The sequence below is a fragment of the Scylla paramamosain genome, chromosome 32 (assembly GCF_035594125.1).
Source record: "Scylla paramamosain isolate STU-SP2022 chromosome 32, ASM3559412v1, whole genome shotgun sequence".
Taxonomy (NCBI): domain Eukaryota; kingdom Metazoa; phylum Arthropoda; class Malacostraca; order Decapoda; family Portunidae; genus Scylla; species Scylla paramamosain.
The window spans coordinates 543,670-554,988 of record NC_087182.1 but is presented as its reverse complement, the minus strand read 5'-3'; the positions used below and the strand labels follow the sequence as shown (position 1 = coordinate 554,988).

The 11,319-nt window shown below is 40.8% G+C and overlaps 2 long non-coding RNA genes across 12 annotated transcripts; one reads left to right on the top strand and one right to left on the bottom strand.

Moving 5' to 3' along the window:
* Positions 1 to 139: 139 nt before the first annotated feature.
* LOC135088957 (uncharacterized) lies at positions 140 to 8,367 on the bottom strand. Of its 10 annotated transcripts, none has more exons than XR_010261310.1 (8): positions 8,074 to 8,346; positions 5,396 to 5,481; positions 4,197 to 4,320; positions 3,372 to 3,613; positions 1,958 to 2,063; positions 1,558 to 1,744; positions 1,049 to 1,208; positions 140 to 495 (listed from the first exon to the last, which is right to left on the bottom strand). It is a non-coding gene; the product is annotated as an uncharacterized LOC135088957 (long non-coding RNA). The 10 variants fall into 10 exon arrangements; XR_010261301.1 differs by having other exon boundaries at positions 1,558 to 1,732; XR_010261303.1 differs by having other exon boundaries at positions 1,558 to 1,732; positions 7,979 to 8,339.
* LOC135088964 (uncharacterized) lies at positions 8,224 to 10,623 on the top strand. Of its 2 annotated transcripts, none has more exons than XR_010261338.1 (5): positions 8,224 to 8,361; positions 9,003 to 9,191; positions 9,270 to 9,431; positions 9,578 to 9,782; positions 10,179 to 10,623. It is a non-coding gene; the product is annotated as an uncharacterized LOC135088964 (long non-coding RNA). The 2 variants fall into 2 exon arrangements; XR_010261339.1 differs by having other exon boundaries at positions 8,245 to 8,361; positions 9,007 to 9,191.
* Positions 10,624 to 11,319: the final 696 nt, after the last annotated feature.

Here is an 11,319-nt window from a genome sequence, read left to right as displayed (position 1 = left end):
CCTTGTCAGGCATCAAATGTGCAAACCCAAAATCCACAATCTTAATAACTGAATCTTCAGAAGAATCCTTGAACAAGAGATTCCGTGAAAAGATGTTTAGATTAGAATGGCCTCGGAGAAGGATAATATCTGAATGGAATAAATTCATACTTTTTATTATAAAGGCCATACAAATGATGGAGATCAATAATATTCCATGCAATAAATTCTTTAAAATAAGCAGATGGAAAATCAATGCAAAAAAACTTCCTTTTTTTACCTTTCCTTTCTTTTCTTTTCTGTCTATCCTCAACACCAACCCTTTTCACCCCTGTCTGGCTTTAGGTCTCCGTGAACACTGATGCTTTTCCTGTGCACGTAGTGAACTGCTGACACCAGGTTCCTCACGACGACCGAAGCCCGAGGCGAGCCTCTGTGAACCTCTCGTGTTTCCTGATCCTCTGAGGCAGCCAGCTCTCCACCTCCAAGGAGCTGCATCACAATGTAGGTGTGTGCCTGTGAAACCAACATGAATTAGATACAGGCATACAATGATTAATGCAAGGAAAAGAAAATAATATGATCTTAAACTAATTGTTACTTAAACTGTTACTGATAAATCCTGTTGTTTTATATTGTAATTCTACACAGTAAAAATATAGATTTGAAAATATACTTTGTAAAACTCAGTAACTTCCACTACAGCCCATTAAACTAGAACCATGAAAACATCCTTGAAAACCCCAGTAACTTGCACTACAGCCTGTTAGACTAGAACCATGAAAACACCCTTGAAAATCCTAGTAACTTCCACTACACCCTGTTAAACAAAAACCATGAAAACACCCTTGAAAACCCCAGTAACTTCCACTACACCCTGTTAAACAAGAACCATGAAAAACACCCTTGAAAACCTCAGTAACTTCCACTACACCCTGTTAAACTCGAACCATGAAAACACCCTTGAAAACACACACACAGGCAACCCTTTCCCGGCCACACACACACACAAACCCTCTCCAACACACACACACACACACACACACACAAACCCCAGAACACACCATACCTAATTGGCAGTTGCTTTTTCAGTTCCAGTCTTAACACTTCGCATAAACCCTCTCTGTGTAACTGCCATGACCAGGCCCAGGAAGGAAAACTTGCGGTCCTGCGCCAACGAGTCGTAACTATGCTTGTGGTGGGTCGCGAAGATCAGCGTTAACTCCAGGCTGGAATACAGGAACAGGTAGAGGAAGTAAACTCGGCTAAATTGTATTAATTTCATGCGTTCTACAGAGAGAGAGAAAGACAGATGTTTATGAATGAAGGGAGAGGAGGAGGAGGAGGAACGGGAGGTAGTGTGTGTGTGTGTGTGTGTGTGTGTATGAATGAAGGGAGAGGAGGAGGAGGAGGAACAGGAGGTGGTAATAATAATAATAATAATAATAATAATAAACGGTTTATTATTTAGGCAGTTGACAAACTGAAAATGTACATAGGGGATGGGGAAAAACTTAACATTAATCCTAAAGGTAAGTCTAATCTAGGAGGGAAATAATATTGATTGATGGCTCGCACCATGGTGGGAATCGCACTGAGTCTGTACCGGTCCGTGCGCGGCGCCTTCAGGGGCGTTATTCTGTTGTGGTGTCTGGTGGCACGGACCGGGCGAGGCGCATCGGGCGGCAGCATGTTTCTGAGACGCGGATGATGCAGTAGTCCCCTTCCAAACTTCTCCAGAGCCTCTCGGTGCCTGGTGGATATTCTGGACAGACTCAGGGGTGTGTGTGTGTGTGTGTGTGTGTGTGTGTGTGTGTGTGTGTGTGTGTGTGTTTGTGTTTCAGGAGTAAACATAAGGGAATATTTGCTAGTACACACACACACACACACACACACACACACACACACACACACACACACAATACTACAAACACGAACAAACACACAATACTGAACATACAAACACACACACACACACCTTCTCTGCCCAGGCCCTTGACACAGCTGACGGAGAACAGAGCCCTAGGATTGATCACCTCCCAAGCCTCGGTCAAACTGGCACCGATGTCCCTCCTCCTTCTGCCCTGCAGTGGAAGAACAAGACACAAATCTGACTCACACACGACGAGACAACAGCGAACGTAAACAAACAGTGTTGCCAACTCAGGGAAAGGGAGTTTTACTGTACAAGGGATAAAATACAAGTGAATCACCATGGAAACACCCTTTGAAAACCCACAGTAACTTCCACTACAGCCTTGATAACACTACTTACCCTAGATCACCCCCAAACACCCCTATATAACCCTGAAACACCACCAAGACACCATTAAACACCCCAAAACAAACTATTTACCTCAAAACACTTGCAAAACACTCCCAAAACAAAATTAAACACCCCAAAACACACTATTTACCTCAAAACACTTGCAAAACACTCTCAAAACACCATTAAACACCCCAAAACACACTATTTACCTCAAAAACTTGCAAAACACTCCAAAAACACCATTAAACATCCAAAAACAGACAATTTACCTCAAAACACTTGAAAAAACACCCCCAAAACACCTCCAAAACCCCAATAATACCCAAAAAAAGACAATTTACCTCAAAACACTTGAAAAAACACCTCCAAAACCCCAATAATACCCAAAAAAGACAATTTACCTCAAAACACTTGCAAAATCACCCCCAAAACATCTCCAAAACCCAAAAAATACCCAAAAAAGACAATTTACCTCAAAACACATGCAAAAACACCCCCAAAACACCTCCAAAACCCCAATAATACCCAAAAAACAGACAAAAACAGACAAATATACCCAAAAACAGACAATTTACCTCAAAACACTTGAAAAAACACCCCAAAACACCTCCAAAACACCCCAAAATATCTCAAAACATTCCTAAACACACAAACAGGAGTGTAATGAATTAATAAGTGAAAGAAAGCAAGAGAATGTAAACAAACAGATGATAATGAAAAGAAAAGTGATTTAAATGAGATTGTTAAGATGTTTTGATGGTTTATGGTAAGGAAAATGAGAGAAAGGGTTTGTAATGAATAGAAAGGGTTTGTAATGATGACAGAAAGGAAGGAATAAGAGGAAAAAGTAAAGAAATGAGGAAAGGAAAGAGAAAATGATGCTTTACTCACAATGCACCTCTCTTTAACAACATTCAGAGACACAAGGAAATACAAACAAATTACAAAATAAGCAAAGAAAGAAAAAATGAAAGGAAAAAAAAAATAAGCAAAAATTATACAAAAACAAAAAAAATATACATAATAAAAAAAATAAATGAGACACACACACACACACACACACACACACACACACACACACACACGCACACACACACACACAAACACACACACACACACACACCTCAGGCAGCGATTCCTGGAAGAAGACAGCAAAGAATATTATGTTAGCCACAGTGAGAGTGCGTGCGTAGACAGCCGAGGCCGCGAATAAGTCACACAGGAGAGCTGAGAGGAATACAAGCCGCTGGTGTTGTGCTTGGAGTAACAGTCGAGGAGAGCAGAAGACACGGGCAGCACCACCTTCAAGCCTAGCAGGTCCAGGATCAGACTGCCGAATAACACCTTGCTTGTCCGTGCGTTCCTCTGTGGGTGTTAGGTTAGGTTAGGTTACGTTAGGTTAAGTGAGGTTAGGTTATGTTAGGTTAAGTGAGGTTAGGTTAAGTGAGGTTAGGTTAGGTTAAGTTACGTTAGGTTAGGTTAAGTGAGGTTAAGTGAGGTTACGTTAAGTTAAGTTAGGTTAGGTTAGGTTAAAATAGGTTAGGTTAAAAGAGGTTAGGTTAAGTTAGGTTAGGTTAGGTTAGGTTAAGTTAAGTTAGGTTAAGTTATGTTAGGTTAAAAGAGGTTAGGCTAAGTTATGTTACGTTAAGTTAGCTTATGTTAGGTTAGGTTAGGTTAAGTGAGGTCTTTTTTATCTTTTATTTTTTCTCAGTATTTTTTTCTTATTGTACTTAGTTCCCTTTGACCAGTGTCCCTCCTATATATACAAAAAATAAAACAAAATAAATAAATAAATAAATAAAGTAAAACAAGAACATTTTTACGACTTTAAATCATTTTCCCGACACACTTGTGCATGGAGGCAGTGTTGCACGAGTGTTGAGTGACAAATATTGCATCTCAGCTTAGCAACACACACCAACACACACCAACACAACACCCTGCTCACCTTCTCCTTGATGTCCGCAGCCTGTACTGCCCCTCTGTCCCTGCCGTCCACCTCACCACCACTGCCGCCGCCACCGCCATCGCTGCCGCCAACTTGCTTGCCGGATCAGAGGGTTGCCGTTGCTCTGAAAGTTACATTAGGTTTGGTTAAGTGGGGCCGTGGGAAGAGGATGTAGGTTAGGTTAGGTTTGGTTAGGCTAGGTTATGTTAGGTTTGGATAGGTTTCTTTAGGTTAGGTTAGGTTAGGTTAGGTTAGGTTAGGTAAGGCTTGGCTAGGTTAGGCTTGCTTAGGTAAGGTTTGGCTAGGTTAGGTTAGGTTAGGTTAGGTTAGGTTAGGTAAGGCTTGGCTAGGTTAGGCTTGCTTAGGTAAGGTTTGGCTAGGTTAGGTTAGGTTAGGTAAGGCTTGGCTAGGTTAGGCTTGCTTAGGTAAGGTTTGGCTAGGTTAGAATTGCTTAGGTTAGGTTAGGTAAAGTTTGGTTAGGCCAGCTTGGGATTAAGACACGAGATAGCCAGTCTTTGGGAGGAGGAAGCACCAGACACAAGTTAGGGTAGGCTTCTTTGGGTTAGGCTTGGTTTGATTAGGGTCAGCTGAGGAGTGTGAAGCTCCACCACGTTAGGTTAAATTTGAGGTAATATTTTAGTCATTTTCTCTCTCACCACCAAAATTTTCCCACTGTGTAAACTTTGTTAATATTTTTTATCTGAAGGCTACAAAACACATCACTCGCTTTCCATCCCAGACCCCTAAACACCACCCCTTTCTTCCTTCCTTAGCATCAGCCAGCCAGCCTCTTTGGACTTAAATGAAGGAAACTTTTAAACACGTAGATATAATATAACATTTTCTTCTTCACACACACACACACACACACACACACACACACACACACTGCTTCCGTGACGTGGGAGAGTGAGGAAGAGAGAGAAAGAGTTTTATCACCAGCTAGAAGGAAATTACCGCTTTGTTTACATCTGACAAGAGAAAACGCGGCTGTCACTTCTGTCAACGGGTAACTAATACAAAGCTGAGAGAGAGAGAGAGAGAGAGAGAGAGAGAGAGAGAGAGAGAGAGAGAGAGAGAGAGAGAGAGAGAGAGAGAGAGAGAGAGAGAGAGAGAGATTGTCATATAACCATTTTATACTCAAGATAATAAAAGACAGCAAGCGTTTAATTATTAATTTTCCAACTTTCTTCGCTTGCCTAAACTTTCTTCCACACTGCTGGTGGTGATGGTGGTGGTGGTGGTGGTCTTCCTGCTTCCCTATTTCGTCCCTCTACATTTGTATCTTAAAAGAAAAAAAGATCGTATTACTGAATCAACACCAATGAACACTTAACCTTACCTAACCTAAAGTGTACCTCTGTTTTTACCCTCTACCCATCACTACAACCTCCAGTACCTTCCCCTGCTAGGACTCCAACACCACAACACCTCGTACAGACCCAGACATCCCACACACGTGCATCTAGAAGCTTCATACATCACAACACACGCTATAACACCCCTGACACGCTTCTACTATCACAGTCCCCCCTTAAACACTCCAGAACCTTTTATTTTACCTCCAGCACACCACTTCTACCCTCAAAGACCCAGTACTTATCTGCAACATGCCTATAACATAGCCAAAACACCTCAAAAGCAACTCCAACCACACTAAAACACCTTAAAACACCTTAAACACTCTTAAACGCACAAAAAACACCCTAAACACATCGAAAGTGCACCAAAATATCCCCAAACACACTTAAAATACTCCAAAACTCACCCAAATGGACTTAAAACGCATCCAAAACACACCGTACCTACCCAAAAAACACTCAAACTCATCCACAACATCCCAAAACACACTTAAAACATCGCAAAACACTGAAAACGGCCCAAAACACACTTAAAACACCCCAAAACACCCAGACTGACATAAAATACCCACAAACGCACCCAAAATTCCCCGGTATCCACACAAAACACACCTAAACTCGTCCATAACATCCTAAAATACACTTGAAACATCACAAAACATTGAAAACAGTCCAAAACACACTTAAAGCACTCCTAAACAAGCCTAAGACACCCCAAAACACACCAGGAACGCTAAATATTGACTCAAACATCACCAAATCCCTAAAACACACACTTCAACACCCTTTCAACACCTCCAGACACACTGCAACACTCCCTAAACACCTCCAGACACACTCCAACACCTCTTAAACACACCAAATACACTGGAAGCACTGTCAGGGAAGACAAATACTACCAAGACAGACAGGGCAGCAGGGAAAATTAAGCTAAATATTGTTTTCTTAGCATTTTTCTGTTTTACCACCTCCTCTATTCCTTCTCCCTTCATCTTCCTCCTCTATTTCTCTTATTTTCTTACTCATTCTAGTCTTATCTACACGTCTGAGTCTAGAAAGACATGGAAACACCAGGAAAACACTGCAAAATACGATAAATATTACCGAGGAGACAGCGGAGCCGATCAAGGTCCCTGGTCCATGATGGCGGCCGTGACGTCACGGCAATTTTACGTACCGTAACGGATTTCATTTCGAAATTGACCCCTCGAAAAAATGGAGCTAGGCTGGAATGCCTTATATATTCTGACTTGATAAATACTTAAACAAATATCCACAATATTAAAACAGCTCTAGCCTGAGTAGTATTTAAAAAATATCCAAATTAAATATGGAAAAAGTGTTGAAATATTCGGCACAATTTAAATCATTGAAAAGTCCACAACATTTGAATTTTTAGGAACGTAAAAAATTTTAAAAAATCTGAACTATCATCTTACACCATCAAAAGTGACCTGGAACAAGAAGTAAACAAATAAAACCGAAATTGTGTAAAAACCAAGTGTTGAACCTAAATACGATTAAAAACCACTGAAAAGTCCACCTATTTTGACTCAACAACAAGATAAAACACTTTAAAACATACAAACAATTTTTTCAAGCAATGAAAAGTTAGTTACAAGCTCAAATAGAGAGACAATAACACAAAAAGTGTTGTAATAACAACTTTTAACAGGACCATAAAACATTTTTAAAGTCCACTTATTTCTCTCAACAGGAACCAAAAAACATTTTAAAAATCATAAGCAATTTTTAGAAATACAAAAGACGTAGTTAGAACGTGAAATAAAAAATCAAGTTTGTCAAAATACTGCTAAAAAAACACCCCGCATTTTCGGCAAGCAACACAAAATTGAACACAACTCAACACAAGCCACGAAAATACTTCTAAAGCAAATAATTATTTTTATAAACCATAAAAAACATGCTATACCAGCAGAATAAAGAAGTTAAGAAAAAAATAAAAAAATATTGGAACCCACAGGTTGAAGCAGGTTGGCAGAGGTAGCCAGGCATCATGGCGGCCCTTGTCAGTGGAGAGAACGGCCGCTATTTTGCCTGTTATTCTTCCATCGTAACTAAATGAGGCAATGGCAGATATATCTAGCTAGCGGATATGAAAGCCTAGTTATGTGGCTCCACTTAGTGACGTGTTAGGCTTACAATAAGTGAGAAATGAAGCAGATATTGGCGGACAAATGGGGAAGGCTGCCTCCACCTCGGCTGATAACATTAGTTAAGTGTATTTTTTTGACGTCTTTATAATTCCTGTCATGGTTAATTAGTAAGAGTTTTGTGGTGGAGGCTTGGAGCGCTTGTGGCACCGTGGAATGCTGAGTCACATCAATATATTCTTAACGAGGTGCAAAAACATGAAATACGAGGCTTAACAATAAATAAACAGTAAGATTAACCACTGACCTGACAGCCCTGTGTTGTTGTGGGTGACACGTACCGCCTATTACATCAGACTGTGCAAATTACCTGGCTGGACAAGTGGTGGGCGAGTTTCTTACCAATATTAGCCTTGGTGGCCCTGTAGGCACCTCCCGGCAGGCACCAAGCTTGAACCAGCACATCCAGGAAGCCACGCCCCTGTCACTGTCTTGTTCTGCGAAAATACATTAAATAACGCAGCAGTTTATGGCACCCTTGGAACAGAGTGCCTTGCTGTTGACGTCCGGTGCTGTGTCGTCCCACATTAAATAAAGCAGCAGTTTATGGCACCCTTTGAACACAATGCCTTTCCGTCTGGCGTGTCTGGCGTCTGGTACTGTGTCATCCCTCCCAGCCTGCTCCGCACAGTACGCACCCAAACACTTTTAGCTTTCAATAACAAGCACCAACTTCTTTTATATTGTACTAAACTAATAGAAAATTAAATATAAAGAATTATAAGCGTGTAAAAATAAATCTCAGGCCATTATAACTGTAATTGTCAAAGTATCTAGACGTTACTGATTGAAGCGCTAAATTCAAACTGGTCCTGGCGGGGCTTACGCTGCAATGTCTCGTCCCTTGTGTGGCGTAATGTGAAATCATTGAAAAACTTGTGTGAATTGAAGGCTTGGCTTAATACTGTGTTATATCTCAGCTTATCATTATTAAGTATTTACCATTTGACGTTAAAAAACAACAATACTTCACAGAGATATCCAAGTATAACAGAGGCTTCCATACTGTAGCTAATGATCAACAGAGAATTACCAGCCTTTCTCTGTGTGTCAAGGAGAGCCCTTAGGGAAACGTTCGTGTGCGTGTGTGTGTGTGTGGTATGGAAAGATATAATTGCTTAAGTACAGCCTCTCTCTCTCTCTCTCTCTCTCTCTCTCTCTCTCTCTCTACGTATTTTGCCTGTCTGCCCTCGTGTGTGTGTGTGTGTGTGTGTGTGTGTGTGTGTGTGTATCTCATTTATTTATTTAAGTTATTTTTCTTCTTCACGCAGATAGTAATTGACGAACACAACACACCACGTGGAGAGAAGCAAGGTGTGGAGTACCCAAGCCTCTCACAGTCCATGCTAGTAGACTCACCCTGCATGTGGAGATCTCCCAAAATGCACGGAGGTTATTCCAGAGCTGCAGGACAGAGTACTTGAGGCCATTGGTGAACAGAAAGCTGAGGTTGAACAAAGGTAGAGTAAAGATTACACTGACATTTGGGACATTGACATTGTTTGTTACCAGTATTATATTGATTCCTTTTATTTCAGCCAAGAATTGATAGCTGCCCAAGGTGTAAGCAAGATTCACAATGATGAGGTCATTGTGACGTGTGCAATGTGTCCACTGGTCTTGGCCTTCCTGACCAAGGCAGCCACACAAAGGAAATTCCACGTTATTGTTGCCGAACGTGCCCCTAAATATGATGCAAGGTGTTTTATGCGTCTCTTTCACGTCATCGTGTCTGATGTGCACAATACATAACACAGGGACTGCCACATGTAGGGGTGATGGCTTCTTGCAGCTTCCTTTATTTTATTATGTTCTTATGTTCTCAATACATCTTTTACTTGTGCAGGGTCACCCAGTGGCAAAAGCTTTATGTACTGCTGGAATTGAGACAACATTAATTCAAGACTCTGCAGTGTTCCCCATCATGTCACGTGTCAACAAGGTCATCAAAGGTCATCGTTGGCACCGAGACGGTGGTGACCAACGGAGGCATTGAGACCTTTGTTGGTGCAGCCTCTCTTGCCTCACCACCAAAGTTTTATTCTGTTTCAGTAAGTTTTATTTGTTAGTCATTATCCTGATACCTCTTTCAGTGGGGCAGTATTTGAAACATATTTACTGTTGCAAATTGAACAGGGAAGGTATCACAAAAGTACATACCATTTTATTCTCACAGAAATTCTTGATTCCAGTTTTTGATACATTCCTTTTCCACATGTTTATTTCGTGTAGGTGGATATACATTCCTCGTGTTGAGTGTTGGATGGTCCTTTCTCAAACCTCAACCTGTTGTTGTCTCATGTGGAGCTAGATACTATCAGATCAGTACCATCAGATCAGTCGGCGGTCCCGTTGATGCCGGATAAGAGGGATTTTACTGTACCCTGTTTATCTTGCACTTAGCTTTAAATAATGGCTGCTGACCATTTAAATCTCTTTTATTTCAGTCGAGGTACTGCACCATCCTACGTGTACCGGCAGCTTAGCAAACTGTACCGTCCCACTTCTTGTGATCTCTAAGGTAACAGCTTTAATCCTTGCAAATAAGGAATAAGAGAAAAGAGACACACCTGCCATTTGTACTGTTATGCTGTAGTGTTCTGTCATTTTTTTCCTCTTTTATCCTAGAACCATTTTTGGTCATTCATGTTTCTAAAAATTATTATACAAAAATGTTGAGCTTAATATGTTTGGTGTAGTTTTTTGTAACATGTGTTATTATTGTTAATGTGTGTGGTTCCCCTCAGGAAGAATGTTGCAGTATTAGCAGTAATGTTACAGCCAATGGAAGTGTCTGTATTGTGCTTTGGTGGGAGGTTAATTTGATGTATTTTTAGAGTTGTGCAGGATATTATAGCAAGCCCTCAAAATAAAGAAAATAACTATAGAAAACACTCCTTGTATTGAAAACACCACTGCAGAGAAATCTCTAATGAAACAGGAAACCCTACATTCAGTACTGTGTGGTTGTTGCAGTAACACTGAGCTAAATGCCTTTTGGATGGTTGTACACTAAAAATAATGTAAAAATGCCTATAAACAACTGTCCCTGCATTAAAAACCTTTCATCATAAAATTACACACAAGATACTCAACCAGTGCATGAATGTTCAAGCGGTACCATTTGCTCCCTTCTGCACAGCTTGCAGCAACACTTCTGGCGCTGCATAGTGAACAGTGAAGCACGGTGTCTTCGTGCTGCCATCCTTTTCCTTGTCAGGCATCAAATGTGCAAACCCAAAATCCACAATCTTAATAACTGAATCTTCAGAAGAATCCTTGAACAAGAGATTCCGTGAAAAGATGTTTAGACACTAAAAATAATGTAAAAATGCCTATAAACAACTGTCCCTGCATTAAAAACCTTTCATCATAAAATTACACACAAGATACTCAACCAGTGCATGAATGTTCAAGTGGTACCATTTGCTCCCTTCTGCACAGCTTGCAGCAACACTTCTGGCGCTGCATAGTGAACAGTGAAGCACGGTGTCTTCGTGCTGCCATCCTTTTCCTTGTCAGGCATCAAATGTGCAAACCCAAAATCCACAATCTTAATAACTGAATCTTCAGAAGAATCCTTGAACA